This window comes from Etheostoma cragini, chromosome 21, assembly GCF_013103735.1.
Source record: "Etheostoma cragini isolate CJK2018 chromosome 21, CSU_Ecrag_1.0, whole genome shotgun sequence".
NCBI classification, from domain to species: domain Eukaryota; kingdom Metazoa; phylum Chordata; class Actinopteri; order Perciformes; family Percidae; genus Etheostoma; species Etheostoma cragini.
The window spans coordinates 12,825,914-12,844,958 of NC_048427.1; the positions used below are offsets into that span (position 1 = coordinate 12,825,914).

The 19,045-nt window shown below is 41.6% G+C and overlaps 1 long non-coding RNA gene across 1 annotated transcript; it reads left to right on the forward strand.

Moving 5' to 3' along the window:
- Positions 1-1,790: 1,790 nt before the first annotated feature.
- LOC117936942 lies at positions 1,791-18,728 on the forward strand. The gene is made up of 3 exons (XR_004655060.1): positions 1,791-1,800; positions 9,785-9,790; positions 18,660-18,728. It is a non-coding gene; the product is annotated as an uncharacterized LOC117936942 (long non-coding RNA).
- Positions 18,729-19,045: the final 317 nt, after the last annotated feature.

Below are 19,045 nucleotides of genomic sequence, written 5' to 3' on the forward strand. Positions count from 1 at the left end.
CCTAACCCTTCATAACAAGAGTTATCTCCAGACACTTTACAGATAGACCACACTCCAGAATTTACAAGGACCCAACAGTTCTAGTAGTCTCCTCCAGAGCAAGCAACAGTGCGACAGTGGCAAGGAAAAACTTCCTTTTAGGAAGAAACCTCGGTCAGACCCAGGCTCTTGGTAGGCAGTGTCTGACGGGCCGGTTGGGGTTAAAATAAAGAGTGGAAATAACAAAAATAGAAGAAAAAAAAAATTCTCCGTGAAACCCCACTATGGGTACATTTTATTAACCTAAAAATAAGGATTACCAACACCCCGGAGACCTCTGCAGGAGAGAAAGACGATTTTAGATCTCATTAAGTGGGTAACTTCTAAGTGAATCTCTTTGGTTTGTGGTTTAGTTTTCAAAGGATTTGACATTATAGGAGTTATGTTAAGTTCCTGCAGATGACAACCAAACATTTCCTGATTTTGCTGCTCCAAATTAACAAAAAATAACACGGGAAATTTATTGTGAAGAATTCATAAGAAGTAAAACCATCCCACCACTTTACAGCTGAACTTTTTAACGCTCGCCGGCTCATAAATAGCAACAGCAAAAGTTGCGCCCTAAGAACAGTACATGTCTGTCGCACTACATGCTTGCTCTTTTAGCAAGCTTTTTACTGGATTCCAGAATTACTGGAATTGTTGAGTCTGTAAATTATAGAGTGTGGTCTAGACCTACTCTATCTGTAAAGTGTCTTTATATAACTCTTGTTATGATTTGATACTATAAATAAAATTGAATTGTAGTAGTATCCTACATATTTGTAAATTATGGGACATTTTATGAAACTAAAAATAAGGTTATTGTATACCGACGGCTGTCTTTTCAAGGCATCCCCGGGCACAGATCTCCAGACAGCAAAGAGCAAGTAGCATTGGAACAAAACACTGACACGTTAACGTACAATAACATCTAAATCACACAGTTCTTTTTCTGTGGTGTCTGTGTCATGAGAAATACTTCGGCTACGAATGAGCACGTAGCTGCGTGGTTTATTATTAGGCACACATTTGCGTGAACAAAGCTAAAAGAATGCGGTCATATGTGGCCTAGACCGACTCTGAATGTGGTCCCACCTGTACTTGCTGTCTAGCTTGTCTACTTATGGTTGGATCAGGACAGTTTTAACAACCAGGTGGAAACAGGGTTACTGTGTTCCCGCCAGCATAAAACCTCAGATGAATATGTAAATGACTGTGTTCCCTGTAAAGTAGTACTACTTAACTATGCATCAACTCTAGCTGTCACTTCAAGAAGAACTTAATAGGTCGGACAGGTAAACCAAGTTAGAGCCAAGAGCATTTTGTTATCCATAAGGTGGTTGTGTGTGCATTCATTTCATTCAAGTTGTTAATCACAAACAAGCATTGATTAAGACAGGGTTAACACACATTTTCATGGACAGAATTCTAAAACTATTCCGTGATTGTTTAAGGACCCATCATAAAATGCCCATGACCGTTCACATTGTATAACCCAAAGAGAACTGTATTGTAAACTTTACTCCAAATATTTATTATTGTATAAAAATAAACAGTAAACTTTATCAATTTCAAATATTTGGCTATGTTCATATTTGTGTCGCATTAAATTCTAAACTCTGGGTGCAAGTCTGAAAAAACAATGCAGCAACAAGTATATAGCCTTCATACTACGTAATATTTCATCATCTCTAATGAGCAGAAAATTAAACTAATTAGACAATTAGCCATGGTGGTTAGAGCTGAGAGTTATTTGTGAGGCATTGACAAAGTGTTTCTGTCTCCAAAGTCTTTTAGCTCATCGTCTTCTGCTATCATTCTAATAGAAAGCGCTTCATTAGTGGTTCTCCTGAGAAGATGGGCTGCCCTCAAAATGTAGACGTAATTAGTGATGGGGAGGAAGCAGGAGCTGAGGGGGCCCTACACAACTCCTTGAGACTGGAGACAATGTAAGTAAAGGTGCTTGAATAATTAATTGGACAACAGTGAAGCAGCAGCTTTTCCCACTGTAGCTGAGAACGGGGTCTAAAATTCAATCCTATGTTCATGTAAACATGCTGATTCACATTAAAAGGTGCAGTAGGCAGGCCTTATGAAACTAACTTTCTGTCATATTACTGAAAGAGACCCTATATTTGAGAAATCGAAAGAAAAATCCAGCTCCTCTGGCATCACCTACAGCCTGTAGTTGATTTGCAGAAATACACCTGCTCACAGATGCACCAATCAAGGCCAGGGGGGCTGTCTAACTTCATTTAAATAACTGCTCAGGTAAACGCATTTCATAGCGTCCTCCCCATAGACAGTATAGGTAATGGACCATGAGATGGTAGCTGTGCCAAGAGAAATCTCAATCATTCCGAATCTTTTAGAGACAGAGAGCGGAGACACTAATATTCTACTTCCAATTCCGTATTTGATACGTCATTTGAACAGTATATTAGGTTAAAAAACTTTGAAAATATCCTCCCATTGATTGAAGTATGCATGGTGCATGTAAATGGAAATTAGTGGGATATTCTTTTTTTAATTAGCCATGTAAACAGCCTAGTAGAAATATTGTCTTTCGGATTAAGGGCAAAAAGCATAATATTTTGTGCATGGAAACTTAGCCATTGCTATATAAGGAGCCTCGTCCGATTGGAGAGGAAATCACATTCACTATATCTACATTACAAAGAAAATGAGTTCAAAATGGCAAGTGAAATAGAATTTCAGAAATATGGTATAAAGGTAAATATCTAACTTTGTACACACTTAACAGCCTCATGCAATATCAACTCCATTGAACTACACACATCCACACGTGTGGGAATAAACCTCCAAAAACACCCTTGGGTCTCAGCAGAAGTGATCCTCCACTTTTCTACACCTTGTAAGGATTACAGGTGTTGGTTTTCTTTCCACTGTGCAAGAACCAGGGTCCTGCGCTCCATGTGCCAGAGCAATTTGTATGTATACAAGAGCACGGGAAACCTGATCACAGTTAATAATTCACGACGACTCTGAAACCCCTTACCTCACCTCAAATCACAAACACATCTGTACGAGGGAGCCAGCTGATAAATAATGCACATAGTCACACACCTCACTGCGTGACTAATCCAAACCTCTTGGCACGAGATGGGCCAGGCTTAGCCATGACATTAGCCTTGACACTTCCCATGCTCCGGCACTTCTTTGCCTTTGAAATACATGCTGTGTGTGGCTATGTTTGTGCGCATTTGCGTGTGATAGATAACAATATGCAAATTAGGCATCACTACATTCCTATGACTACAGCGTAAACCCTAAGTTGTTTTGCAAATGAAATGTGAAAACCAGTCCGTACTGTAACAAGCTGGCAGCACATAATGCGTTCCCCATTGGAACATGGCCAAAAGCAATATTAACTCTCATAAACTAGTTAGGGTTCATCTGAGGTGAATATTTGATTGTAATATGTCAACGTGATCTAGCATGCCGCCCTGTTCTGAGAGGTGACAACTGTGTTGTTGTAAAAAAACAAAACAAAAAAAGATGTAACTCATCTCCTCTATCTAAATAAATAATTAAAAATAAAAACATTTAAACACTTCATTCATGCACAAGACAGGGTTAAATTGAGCTCCATTCATTTGTAGTGGCGTAATCTAATGAGCCGCTAAATGCACGGTTACTGTCATAACACTCAGAGGATCCGTGCTCGATCTACCACCTGCTTGAATCCAGGTTTCCCTTGATAATTGGGGCAATTAGAGATTCCCCTGCTTCACTATCTCCTGGACGTGGAGGAACCCTGTTATTACTATTACACAACTCGACCATGTACTCACCTCAGGGTCTAGCCAGCTTATCTTAATTATCATATCAGTTCACCTCAGTTAGGCTTTCGCCGCAGCCAAAATGCAAGTACTGCAAATGCTAATGTAAATTAATGACAAGAGAAAGTGGGCCAATTATAGACTAATGGCTCCTACCACGAGGCAATTGACTGTAACCATTTGCTATCTGAACATACTGTATATCACACACACACACAAACTTTGAGTGTGTAAACCTACACATGCAAATATGTGCACATGCCCACACATGCACAGGCACCCTATGATAGACAAAGAAAATGTGCAAGTGCTTCTCTGTTGTTGCCGTGGCGCACAAAAGGCATCATTGGCAACTAAGATCAAACAGAAACCATCTTTACGTGTGGTGGTAACAGAAATGCAACAGTAGGAGTTCTTCTCTCCATCTGTTGTGAGTAACAACTTCATATTGTGCCTCATGACAGCTGATGACAATCATTTGCTTTTCCTTGTTATGCAATGCCAGTCGTCACATAAAGACCCCCCGTATACTCACACATGAGGCTTTTGCTTTTATTAGGAGGCCTTTCTTTTGTCTGCAAACTGACAGAGAGAGATTAATGCCCCCCCTCACACACCTTTTCCTCACATTTAGGGGCCACCTTGTTGCTGCTTGGGGTTGGGAACCACTTCAGAGAAATAGACTGGAAGATGACATGGGAGAGGAAAAAACACAAGAGGAATATTGTGAGTGATACAGTATTGTTTCAACATGACCAAAACCAAAAACAAACACAAGATATGTAACAAAAAGCTCAGGACTGGGTAGCAGCCCAGGGGTACCCCTCAGATCCAGTGTATCCACCAAAGCTCTTGTTTTCCAGTACACAGTGACGGAGACAGCAAACACAGTAGGTAAGTGTTTGTGTCGGGCCAGGCCTAAGCCCTTAGACTCCGTTAGTCCCCTAACGTCTACTCAGGTTCCTCAGGTTCTCAGGGTTGGACCTGTGTTCGGTTCCCTGAGCGCTACCATGACACTGGCCCTCAGTGGCCACAAACACAAACAGTAATTGAGATAGACTCACACAAACAGGCATGTAAGCGTGGGCGCGCACACACACACACACACACACTTAGTGTAACACCCCTCCCTTTGCATAAAGAGCATCCCAATGGAATGTAGTGGTGTGTGTGTCTGACGCCATGCTAAGCCACCTCAGTCCTGCTGAGGAGTCTACTTTTGCAAGCCCTGTCGTCTGCATCTGGCCATAACAATCATGAGAAAATCACTAGGTGCCTGCAGGGCACATCTCCCAGGTTACAGGTATGCCTGTTGACACATGCCAAATCCCCCTCTTTCTCCCAGGTCGGTGGTGAACATGCTGGAACGCCCTGTCTAAACCTCAGACATCACATAGGCCGCTGAGCAGGGCAGGACATGTTGGGTCACGTGATGGAACTGCTGGCTGCGTCGATGCTTCGTAAACATGCGTGAGTGCAAACCAATGTGTTGATCTGTACTCGCACATCACACACACACACACACACACACACACACACACACACACACACACACACACACACACGTCAACACAAGCATCTCTAGCCGATACAACAGGTAACATGCTGCTGCCTTGGGTGCTTTTTGGGGCCTACCGAGCCACAGTTCTGCCTGTTCTAGTCAAGCTGCTGATGGATGGGAGTGCTTGCACATTCCTCTGACAGGTGATGGGAGCAGCTCCTATTTGATCTGCCACCGAGTGCCGAGAGAAGAGGAAGAAACAGGAAATAAAACACGTTTCCGGTGACAAACCTGTGAGGTAGTGTAGAACCACAGTAGCTGCTGATGAAGATGATTTAAGTTGTAAAATATTTCTACTTAATGTTGACAATCAGCAGTAAAAAATACTTTTACATTTACTCAAGTACTGTATTGAAAAGTACAATTTAAGGTAATTGTACTTTTATGACATTTCACCATTTTACACTGCTCTTTATACTGTACTTCTACTCCCCAATATTTCAGAGAAACAAAATATGTACTTTTATTTGCTATAGATACTTTGCAGATTGTGATCTGAAAATACAAAACATAAGACTACCTTATAAAAGATGATGCATTGCTATGGATTAAACTAGGCTTGTGGCGACTGATGAAAAGTGAAAGCCGCTCTGGTTGTGTGTAATCTATGTAAAGTAATGATATGATGGTATGATCTGAAAATGTTAAAGATCACCCAAGTCTAGATTAAACCACCCCACAATGAATAAATGACAACCACCTTTTGTTTTTATGAAGTTAGGAAAGAATATTTAAGTTAAACCTGATGTTGCCTTACACACAAAGGAATAATCCCAGTCACTTCCACAATGCAGCGTTTATATTAAATACTGGTCTCGGATCAACTAATACCCAAAGCCCAGGTGTCGATATCAGGACTAAAAAAGTTGAATCGGTGCATCCCTAATTGCTAATTTTACTTTTTAAAATGTTGTATGCAGAACTTTTACTTATAATGGAGTAGGCTGTTATATATAATAGGCTTGTGATTATAATAGGTATGCTATATTTAAAATGCAAGTGAGAATGCCCTAAATAATGTTCATCTGTATTGTACTTTAAATAATTTGTTGTAATGGATGGTTAGACAATGACATTGACAGAAAGTTCTTGTAAGGGAGAAAACCCATCCAACAATCATATTTCGTTGAAAACATTAAGCTAGACGTGCGGGTATTGTTACATTCAGCTCATATTACAGTAAGTCATTCACAGGCTCAGCAAGCGGCATCTCAACATTTCACCAGGTCTGTGACATCACCAAATTCTCCCATTTATTCTCAGTTACGCTTGAAACCACACTGTGTACATCACAATGCACCTTAAGACTACAACCACAAATGCAAACAAACCCACAATGCCTTCTATGCACCTTAATGCACTGTTGTCTCCACTCACAAACCATCATATCCTTTAATGTGGGTAGAAAATGCAGGTTTTGTGATTGAAATGCTACATGTGATGCAAGTATTTGTTTTGCCGCCATGGTGACTAAATCCAGGCGTAGGAGGAAACAAGAGCAAGCTTGGAAACAAGAACAAGGGAATTCAGATGATCAGGCTGCCATTATTAAAAAAAAAAAAGGAATCAGGATGAAAGTACTGTCATCATGGAGCTGACATATACAGTGCCCGCTGTGCCAGAATATGAATTGTATGTCAGTACATTGAGAATATTGTAGGCATATCCATCAGCACCAGCTCCGCTTGTTTGTTTTTACATTTGCGGGTAACTGTCATTCTAGAGCAGAGACACAACAAGCTCAGCGCCTGTTGCTGAGAGCATTCACACCCCTGGAGATGTGTTACATTTCAAAGCCAGACTTGACACAAAGACAGGCATAAGCAAGTCTGAAACAACATAAAGTTCAGTAGTGAAAAAAAAAAGAAAAGAAAAGTCTCTATCTTCATCAAGAGAACTACCGGTTTGCACACCGTCAGAGAGATGTTTTATTAATTCTCCTCTCTTGTGGCAGCAGTCTTTCTGGTGTGTCTAGCTGCTGTACCACGTGCTCTTTTTGTAAACAAGGCCGTCTTGTATTTCCTGTTGCCTGCCTGGCACGCCATCTTCCTCAGCCCACTGTACTGAGAAGCTTGACAGAACAAGGAAGGAGATGAAGCCTGTGCGTTTTAAATGTGCTTATATTTGCTCATATGTGCTTCTGTTGAAATGTGTGTTCACATGTGCGCTTGGGGAGCGGGGTGGATGTTGGCTTGCGGAGGGAAGGTGGTGCAGCCACCGCCCTGACTGACTTCCAGGATCCCCGGCAGAAACCTCAAACCCCTCCCACCCCCCACCCTCCTTCTCACCCCTGCAGAGGCCGACGCCAGATTCAACACAGCATCCACGAAACAATCACAAACTCCCACTGTCCTCCACTACGTGGCTCACAGCGGTTGTGCAAGACGTTTGGTAGAAAATCCTTGTTTATATCGCAACCATAATACAGTAGATCTACAAAGAGAGGCTCCGGCCCACGCCAGAACCACTCAAAACATTACTGACCACCTTCTAAACACTGAAATTGAGCCTCATTGCAATATAAAGGTTTGGGGATACCGAGGTTTGGCTCAGCCTGGAAAAGTTCGGTTCATACCTTTAAAAGCATAAAATACATTTTTACAATGTTGCTGATGACTGTGCAGTTTGTTTGTCTTATGTGCCAGCCAAACTGTACAAGTATTTCAGTATTGTATATTAGTAAATGTTTCTGTACGGATGTGTGGTATTTGAGTCTATACGTCAGATTGTAAGAGGCTCAGGAGGGCTGGTCCCCTTATGTCCCCCTCCATAAACCTCCAGCACGCCTCCCAGTCTAAGCACTGCCACTCTGTAATTGTGGAGAAACCACAGCACACAGCCCCATGTATAAATACCCTATTCTCCCAGCCTTGTCAAAATAAAGGTTGTGTGGGGAGAAAGGAATAGGGCTTTTTTGGTGGCCCTCTCCCCCACTTTGGAGCCATTTTTGAGCAACCTACCTCTTTACCTTTGGGTGAAGCTGCAGAGATTTGAGTATCATAAATGAAGACAAATGTGAGGAGGTTCCATCCTTTAAAGCATAGCGGAACATCAAGAGAGCTAAAAATAAGAACGTCAGCTTTAGAGTTATGAAACTTCCGCAGTTGAATGAGAAAGGTTACTACATGTCAATATGTTGACACTGACACTGTGCCATAGTTGACACCCTTTATTGTAACGCATGGGTGAGCAGACATACCTGGGTTAAGAAACCCTTTGAGAAAGAGATACAGATATCTGTGAAGAATTGCCCAAGCTATGTACACATGGAAGTATGTTGACATGCAAAACGCTTTCATCTGTGTTTTCAGTGTGCAGACTTTGTCTCACCTGTGTCTACAACAGGTCTCGTCTCCTCTGAACGAACACACACACACACACACACACACACACACACACACACACACACACACACACACACACACACACACACACACACACACACACACACACACACACACACACACACACACACACACACACACACACACACACACACACACACAAAATGCTTAGAGGCACCTGCTAAGAGTAGCCTCTGATCAGGCATGAGGCAAAACCTCATCACTTAACTGCCCCTGAGAATGTGCAGACCTGTATGAATAGATACTTGATTTTTTTTCATATAGGGAAGTGCACAAAGTGGGTAATTCCCCCAAATGAACTACTTGCTTGATTGAACAACGTATCAGGAAGTTTTCTTAAGAAGCGATGTATCAGGCAGTTGTTATTTTGAAGCTTCCTGAAAAGAACAATGTGGTGTTTATATAGTATCCACCTGCAGGAATTTTAATTAGTGCAAAATATGCAGGTGAGTGTGAAAACATGACAAATGGGTCAACAGGTAAGCTTAAAATTTGACATACATTACATCGAGAATAAAGTTTTCACAGTACTTAAGGAATATTAAATCAGGGACATTGCTATTATTTCCTAAAAGTAGTACCAGTTCACATAGTTATTTTCAGGGAAACTTCATTTATGAAGAATTTGTTGTATATTACAAAACCTTAAGATTAGTGTTTTTTGGGAATACAATTCAAATAAAGTAACTACTATCATTTTACCTCACAGCTATGTTGTAAATACAATGTCTCATGTTAACTCAGCTTAAAAACATGACAAACTGTACGAAGCTATGAGTCAAGGCATAAGGGTGCTTCTCTTTTTGTTCATTAGGTAAAGTTCAAGTTTCAGAGGTGTTTATTACTTTTCATACACTGTGTAATGGTTGACAATTGATTAGTTTACAGAACTTTTATAGCTTCTGCCTTCAGGAGAGAGTTGTTCCTTAATTAGAAAAAATTAGCCCCGCTCTGCTTTAAACAAGTGTACAAGATAATGGACTGATTATGCATGTCAAAATCATTTAAGCGCTTTTTATAAAAGTGTGCCAAAGACATTTGTCTATTCAGTGAGAGCAATATCTACGAGAACTTAGCTGTCCCTCACGCTCTCAGCTCAGATATCATGACTCGTTGGTATGGTTGATGCTGCCTTGTCTTTGAGCTCGGACGCACTATCCTTACAGCCCAGATGTAAAATATGTTCTTATGAACATGCACACACATTGCATCTTTCACACATTTCTTTTCCCTGCTCTTTGCCTCACACACATACACACATACGGGCAGGCAGCCATGGGAGGAGGGAATGCGAGGAATGCTCCAAACCCCGGGCTGGTGTTCTGACTCGTCCCAGACTTCATGCCGTCACCGCCGGGGTCTGTGGCCAGACCTCCCTGTGCCAGACCCACTGGCTCCAACACCCAGCCAGGCCAGCCGAGCTGCAGCTCGCGACCCATAATTAACCAGCAAGCCGCACTACAGCGCACATCCCCTCCCCCTCCGCACACCACTGCAGGGGCCCCTTGGAAACTCAGAGGAAGAATATACAACTTTGTACTGCAGCTTGTAGATGAGGATGCCCAGGAAGGCTGTGAAGGGGGAGGTATCGATGATGTATATATGTGTACTAACAGTATTATGTGTCAACACTCTGAATTATTTCATTTTAAGTGTTATGGATTCCTTGGATGCAATTTAGCATTGGGATGAATATCACATAATTATAGCCAGTTAGGCACTCTTGGCAAAGATCAAAGTCTCAAGACTAAATGGTTTTCTAAAGTGATTACTAACTTTAAACATCACAAAACAAGTCTATAGTACCTTTTGATAAAGAAGAAGTATGTGTGTGTGTGTGTGTGTGTGTGTGTGTGTGTGTGTCTTAGAAGTAATGCCAGGGTACCTGCAATTCTCCCAGACTGGCATAATTATGGCTGAGACGTCTGGAGGTACACTTGAGCAGTAAAGCAGTGATCATCTTCATTCTTCTAAAAAAGCTGCTCTCTTGTTCAGGCAGGAAAGACCTTTTTTCAGGCTGAGGCTTCTTTAGATCAGCCAGAGGGTCTTATTCAGGAATCTTATACCAACCTAGTTTGGTGTGCACGAGCATTAGCACTAAACAGTGACAGAAGTGCCCAAGGTGACTGCTTTATCGTGTTAGCTTCTTTTGAATGCCGAGCCAAATGCAAACAACTTCCGATTACCTGCTCAAAACGTACAGACACACAAGATTCTGAAAAGCAGCAACATAGCTCTATCAAGTGCTCGACAAAGTCATAAAGCTCCAACCAATGCTTCTTCCTTGTCACAGGAGCCTCCTTCCCGCTGATGTGGGGTCATGGCTTGTAAATTTAACAGGGCTTCCTTAAGGAATACCTCATCCTTTGAAAGAGAAACAGGAAAATTACATGGTGGACAGCCCACTTGGTGTTTCAGCCCCTTTCTTGCACTGTAATTTGCTTCTGGAGCAGGTCAGCCTAAAATAACCTTAACCTAATATTCACAACATAGAGAGACTTTGAGAAACGCTGGAGGTCTCCCCTTGGGTGGCGGTGGGCTGACCTCTGCCCGTAGGCGTTTAAGAGCTTGTTTACTTGCTTACCTCGCCACCACATACTCATTAACGGGTGCGAAAGATATCGATGACAACGTATGCCCAGCAAAAACGTATAATATCCTACAAAATTAGGAGACCACCGGCTGGTCATGTGACGCCAGGTGGTCACATGAGGCCAGTTTGCTACGGGCTCCACAACACCGGGCGGCAGTTGCTGGTTGTTTAAGCCGCTACAGAGCTTTGAGACGCCGGCTACAGACCTTCGTTGTATCAGCAGTAGTTGGTGGTTCAGTTCCCTATAGCTGACTTTGAACCAGGTACAAAGCACCGGTACATTTAGTCCACAAACACTCCGAAGGTACACGCATGTCCTGGGTAAAAGCTTTTAGTTTTCCTCGGGAAGCTAACTCTGCTCTCTGGCTTGAAAGTCCTGTATGTTGATGCCCCCCCATCCACCCTTACCGCCATCCCAGCAGCCGTCAATGCAGTGAATGCAGCGAAAGAAACATAAACTGTTTGAAAATTACAGTGCTGACTTTTTCGTAGCATTTTGAACAAATGGTTCATGAGAACAGACTGACCTCTCTTAGGTATATCAAGAGCATGTTGACGAGGTTTTCATTTGAGCTCCTGTACATGAAACATGCCCTACCACAGCTTGTGATGTGGCTTTAAACATTCAACTAGTCAACTGGTGTTCCCAATTATATATACATTAAGTTATGTTTATATTCAGTAGGCGTGATGTTGTTCGTCACTAAAACACTGCAGATTACAACAGATACTCAGCATCTTGGCAAATGGATCCGCAGCCCTGGTTCAGCATTATTCCACACGTCTACAGGGCTCAACCAGAAAACCACTAAACCCAATTGATGGGCATCCAGAGAAAAATGCCCATGATCTCACTTGAACCAAAGTTTCCTACAGGCAGGTTTCTCATTAATCTGAGGCTTCTCTATTCTCCTCGTCGTATAGATACAGACAAAGTGAGAAAAGGATCTCCACTCTATTTACAATATCCATAAATCTAACAGTAGGGCTGTGGTGATAACAGCCACATTCAAGTTTTTACATGAGGCAAGGCCCTTCTTCTTTTACACTTCAATACATGTGTATTAAATATTGAAATTTGAAACACTCCATCTCAAGGCTGCTCAAGAGCAACAGGGATGAGAAGTTGGGCTCCGGTTTGTCTGTTTTTCTTGTCCCGGTGATCTGCACACTGGGTGATGCGGTTGAAGGTGCTTTAGCATGTTGGATGTGTTTCCATTCATGTACCCGACAACAGTAGACCACAACTCTCTATCCGTTGCTGTTGTTGTAGCTGACCAGGAAGCCCCAGCGTTACATGCTCTTGCCATTATGTTACTGACTTGGCAACTCCCATGATGTGCTAATCCCACCAGCAGTTGCTAACGGCAGAGAGCTAAAAGTTCCCGGACAGAACTCCAGATTGTGAAATTTGGGTCCTACATTATGTGCATCAACCAACATACTTTATGTATATATGCGCTAAAGCCGCATATCACACAGTTTAACTATCCTAAATCACCACAGGGAAAAATCTTTCACCGTGACAGCCCTATCTTATGTTCTTATTGAGCAGTGAATTAGATGCATTTATCTATGGCATCTGGCAAGTGAGTCAATGCATATTAAGGTTTATTGTTTTTAAGTTAATTATTGTATTAGCTGCGGATAATAATCATAGTGGATAGTTTCTAATAATAGGATATACTGTTTTGTTAATAAAGCACTAAATACACATGCATTTGTACACTAGCATTTCCTCATTAAAGCACTTTTACACACACACACACACACACACACAAAGTTGCCCCCACCCCCCTTCAATCCCCAACACTCACACACACACACACTGGTTCTCATATGGAATATCGTGGGTGGCGCTGGACCGGTAGAGGGCTCTGTAAATAACTCTGGAGCAACCCCTCCATTTGAGCGACCCAAATTTCCTTTTCTGAGGTCGGCTGCCTGGGCTGGAAGTGCTGTGCAGCAAGCCTCCAGTCGCCACGGGAGACCACAATGGCCACGCTGACAGCACTTCACAGGGACCACGGCATGGCATGGGTGACCAGATGGCCTTCCACACATCACGTTGGCACACCGAGCCCTCACACACACACACACACACACACACACACACACACACACACACACACACACACACCTTGTGCGTGCATATGCCACATGCACCAATGCATTTGGTAATGCTTTCATGCACCTACATACATGTGAGTGTGTAGGTATTGTATGTTTGCATGCATTAAAACACATTCCTACTGTGTTCTTATGCTTAGAAGGAGACATAGGCAGATCATACAATGTTGAAATTATATTCTGTCACAGACACTGTCAAGGAGAGAGACAGTGGGTGGGAGGATGTGTGTGGTGCATGTTTGGTTTGTATCTGTGTGTGTAGGAGGCGACTAGTTTGCTTTGCTGTTTGACTTTGAGTATTTGTGACATTGGTTTGTATTATACCGTATGCGTGTTTGTCAGGAGGGTAGAACTCCACAGACGAGAGATGGAAAAACATTGAAATGGAAGAGGTCCTTACCGCCACCACCACATATAAGTACAATTTCACGGCGAGGCATAACCTGCAGGAATACTGTACTTTGGTTAGGTTGCAACTCAGTCATTCGCAGCGTTATAACTGCTGCTTAGTGCAGTTCACAACCTATGCAATACAATTAAAGTACTGAGAAATACTTCTGTTCACTTACTTGCTGAGATATAAAAAAGGAGAAGATTAATCCCCCTCTCATGTTCAGATATGATGGTAGAGCAAACAGCTAGTTAGCTTAGCATTAATATTGGAAACAGGGGTAAACAGCTAGCCTGGCTCTGTCCAAAAGAAACAAAACTCATAAACCAGCATCTCCGAAACTGACTGACTAACATGTTTGATTAATTTGTACAATGAAGCAGATTTAACTTCACAGTACCTTCCTGAGTATTGCAGTTTTCACTCCCTTAACAAATTATCATGTTGATATGAGTTTGTGTAAATAAAGAAGATATGGTTTAATTCTAGTGCTGTCAAACAATTAAAATATTTAAATTGTGATTCAAGTCACAGTGAACTCGTAATTAATTGCAAATTTGTATCTATTCTAAATGTCCCTTGATTTCTTTTTGTCTAATTGTCTTTTCTCATTTTAATGCACTTATCAACATGGAAAAGTGTATATGGATAAGGGCATATGGATATTACAACTTTTAAAAAGTAAAAGTTGCCATTCGGAATCTTATTGGCATCCATTTTGGAGTCACACGCTCGCCATTCACGCGACACGTAATGTTAGTACTCTTTGGCTGGCTCGCAACCCCAAACAGCCCTCGGTTTGCAGGGTCAGGCTGTACCAAACCTGTGTGCTTGTGACTTACAAAGATACATAACAGCTACAAGTGCATGCACGATACAGGATTTACCCTATTATACTTTATTGACAGGAATTGATAGGTCAAACAGCCACCCACAAATAGTCTATAAACAAAGCATCAGGCTGTCTTTGAGATTCCACACGAACAACGGTTAAAGTTAAAATACCATAATTCCTCCGTTCAATTAGGCCTAAGCGATGCACCCCAAGCTTCCATCCATAACAAACAGCCATGTATATCGGCTCTTGCAGTCTCTTCACTGCTGGCTTTTCCAATTTAATATTATTTCTTCAGCTTCTTCTTGCGTTGTCACCCTGGCGGGAGGTGTGCTAACACAGCTTGCAGCAGTGGAATCGATCATGCCGTTAACATCATCACTTCTCAATTTCTTAGTAAAACCAAGAGGTATTGAACTGCCTTGTAGAGCTGCACAATTGATCATAATTTCATTGAAATCGTAAAATGGACTAGCGCAATTTCCACCCTGCACAGGGCTGCAATATTTGTTAAAGGCAAAATATGTGTCAAACCATTCTTAATTAAGTAACGTGGTGCTGCAGAGACGTCCCGACCTAGAAATTGTTATATATATGTTATTTTTTTTTGTTCAGTTTTGCATTACACAAAACTGAAATTGCACCTCAAAATGACACAATGTAGATATTTTCATGAATTTTCCAGTAATGCCTAGGAAAACCAAATGCTAACTAAACCTTTAGCAACGATCAGCTCTACTGGAGGAGTTACAGGTTTGGATGTGTTGCTCATCAAAAAGCACATCAAAAGCACATCAGCAGCGATAAGTGTATCTCTTTTTCCCAAGATTTTCCCTGCTGCTTTGTGGATTTGAACCAGGGAAGTTCCAACCCCACTTGACAGATATCAAATTAAGATGTGGTAGTTTAAATAGTAGGTAACTAGAGTCTTTGGTTGAAAAAGTTATACAAACATTTATTTACCGTGTACAAGACTTGCAGAATTGAAGAACTATGCTGTATATGCAGTGATAGCACTTACAACCTTTATATTAGATGGTGTTTCCAGGTAATTTGAAACCAAAACTAGGCTGTGTCAGTGCCAATAAACAGTTCAAGTGCCAAGGCTATTACACCATATCATGCACTAAATCTCTGCCAGAAAACATAAAGCACTTAGTAGAAACTCCAATGAACTAGTATGAGGAACAGTAAAACACAAGGGTTATAGCAGCAAAGGTAACAAAAACAACAGCGACTACCCTATGTTTCTACTTCAAAGGGCTTTTGTTTGTAGTGGAGAGACTGAATGTTGCCATTCACATCATCCATTTTTACCCAAGACAATATTTTATGGGCCCTTCAGAGCGGACCTTTTGCTTCCTTTTCCTGTGGTTTGGCCTGGGCTGAGCTGTCGGGAGAGGGGAACAGCCAAACCCAAATGTAGATGCTCAACTTGGCAGGCTCTCCACGGAGTGTCCTGACCAGACAAAAGCTGGGAGAGAAATACAGCCATTTATTTATATTCGCTGTGGTTTTGCGTGTTGCGTCCTAGACTTCCAGACCCCGGGTGGATATTCCGTCTGAGGACGAAGACAGATGGATGGCTTTCCATTGACATACTTAAAAGGAACCTTCAGGATTAATGTTAGATCCATATGTGTTAATTGAGTGTGAGGTTTTGATGTGTGGTCGACCCATCCCCCAACTTTTTTCACCATTGAAACAGAATGCTGAAGATCTGTCTTTTAGAACAGGTTATGGCTGAAGACACACTATCATCGTGTAAATACTTGACATTTTGTATATGATGGTCTGTAATGACAGCAGCAGGGAAAGTATGGAATTGAAACATTGTCAAAACCACCAGCGTAGACTCGGTTTCTATGGGGGATGACCTCACAGCTGTCAGCCAAGGTATGGAACCAATTTAGAGGAGCTCCCCTGAATTGCTTGTGAGTTCAGATTTGTCAAACTCTGGGCAGTCCTCCGCTTCAGTTTCACGTAGACTGCACTAATGGGGGGACTGTGAGTATATGAGAGGGCTAAGGATTGGGGTCTATAACAAACATTCTTCCAAAAGAAACTGTATTTGAGCCTCTCTGACTCATACCTAGGTACGGTTTCTATGTGGGAGAGCCCATAAATGAGTCAACCAAAGCTATTTCTATATAGGCTTAGAAGTTAGGAGGGGGGAGGGCTATATATGTTCACACACAAGCACACACATACACACACAGAGTGGCTGTGGCTAGCTAGACCTCTCTGGTCAGGAGCCGGTGCCAAGAGCAAGCCAAACAGTGGAACATTGGGAGTCTTGTGCCTGGTTTTGGAGCCTCTGGCTTTCTCCCGACCTTGCTTCAAAATACACTGCGGCTTCGAGGAACAGCACTCTCAGCAGTAGGGAGGCCAGGCAGGCATGGAAAATTTAGACGCAACAAGAAAGACGGAAGGGGAAAAAGCGGCAGGCGAAATTTATGTGCTCATCCACATTTGCGGCTGTGAGCGTTTTCTTAATGCTTTTAACACACTTACTGTAAAAAGGGAAGAGTTCTTTCTCAGAAAATGTTCAAATCTGAAAGTGAAAGAAAAAAAACCTGCACTGTAACATTAGTTTGTGACTCTATCCAAACAATACTGGGATTATATTTTGCAATGTGATGACATGAAACGTGTCATGTTGTATCAAATTCCATGTATTACTTTACAGAATATTTTACTTTGAGATCAAGAACTTGTTTGACAAAGTCTCGGATTATCAAAATACAAAGCAGAGAATCACAGAAAATATTTAAACCATTGCCTCTTAGTTAATGTGTTTGTATTACTCACTTGCAACTGTGTAAGCATGCTGATCCAGCAATTGTAAGCATGACACAGACTAGTTGCTCTGACCTGATCTCACCTGACACCAGAGGCATAATAACACCTTGTCTTGCTAATAGTGTGTGTTATTGCTGCTGTACCCTGTAATCTCTTCCCTTTCTGACGCTGGTAATGACTTGAAATATCAAACTGGCCTGCAGTGCTGCAACCCCTGCAAACACATGCAGACACAAATACTATGTCATAGGGTCGGTGACACAAACACACGCGCACAAACGCACATACTGCAGACACAGCTTTTAGTGAGCTCACCTAAGTCAAAAGAGGCAACTGACTCTTTTGTTTTCATTTTCGGGCAATTTGCCTGCAACTGATCTTGTGTTGTCTTTGTTGATCTGAAAGTAGCCAAATAAGATTGAACCAACCCACACACTAATTCCGGATAACATAAAAATTGGTTTTGGGTAGTGCACAATATATCTTCTGTCTCTACTTTGAAAAAGGCCTCACTAAAAAGTCCCTTTCTCTGTTTTAGAGGGTGCTTTACAATGTGTGACTTATGTGTGCTTGCTTTGAAAGTACACAGGTGAGAAGGCAGCCACATAAAATAAAGCAGGTATGGTTGAAGTACCATCAGAGGCCAATATCAAAGACAGTGGAAACCTTTATTATATCCCCGGTGGAGACTTCTATTTTTCTTTCATCATTTTACTTGCTTGTCTGGGAGGAATCACAGTATTTTCTCTTTGAGCCAAACAGAGGGGAGACTATGTCCCATACATTCAACATTGCATGTCGGACAGGGTGTTTGATCAATTCTGTGTGGGCCCCATCCTGTCTCCATCAGCGCTAATACCTCTGCTCTGATACACAAATTAGTACACAAACCCAGCATTCCTCCAGTGGAAATATAAACAGTTTAATACCTGCGAGAACAGCCATTTCCAGGTATTTTATCATATATTTTTTATGTTCTATCTCGAGTGTTTGTAAAAGGCATTTACAAGTTATTGTAGTTGCACAGGCCTGCATTAAAAATGGTATGCAACATATTATAAAGTGGGGCTGAACGATATGAGGCAAATATGCCATAACGTTGTTGAATATCACAATGACGATATTACTTCCAATAAGTAGATATTAAAGTTTAACCAGCGGCTGCTTTCAATATTCTGCGAAAAAACAAGGAATTGCTTGTTGATTTTAAAACAAATGAAAGGAAATTGTTTTCAACATTGTTTTACTGAACAAATAAAACACTGAATTGAATGTAAAAGGCAGCACTAAAAAATGACAGTTAAATGTTAAAGTGCAGTTTTCTACTGATATTTTCTTTCAACTACCAAAGAATCTCAGAGATTTGTTTTCGGGATAATTCACAGCGTTTCGCTATGGTTGTTGCGCTAGTTGATTTCGAGATGACAATAAAAAAGTAAATAAATAAAACATATTGTTCAGCCCTAATATGAAGTATATATGTATACACAGTGTTTATGTAGAACTACATCTTTTGGAAAAGTACTGCTGCTTTCCTTTCTCAG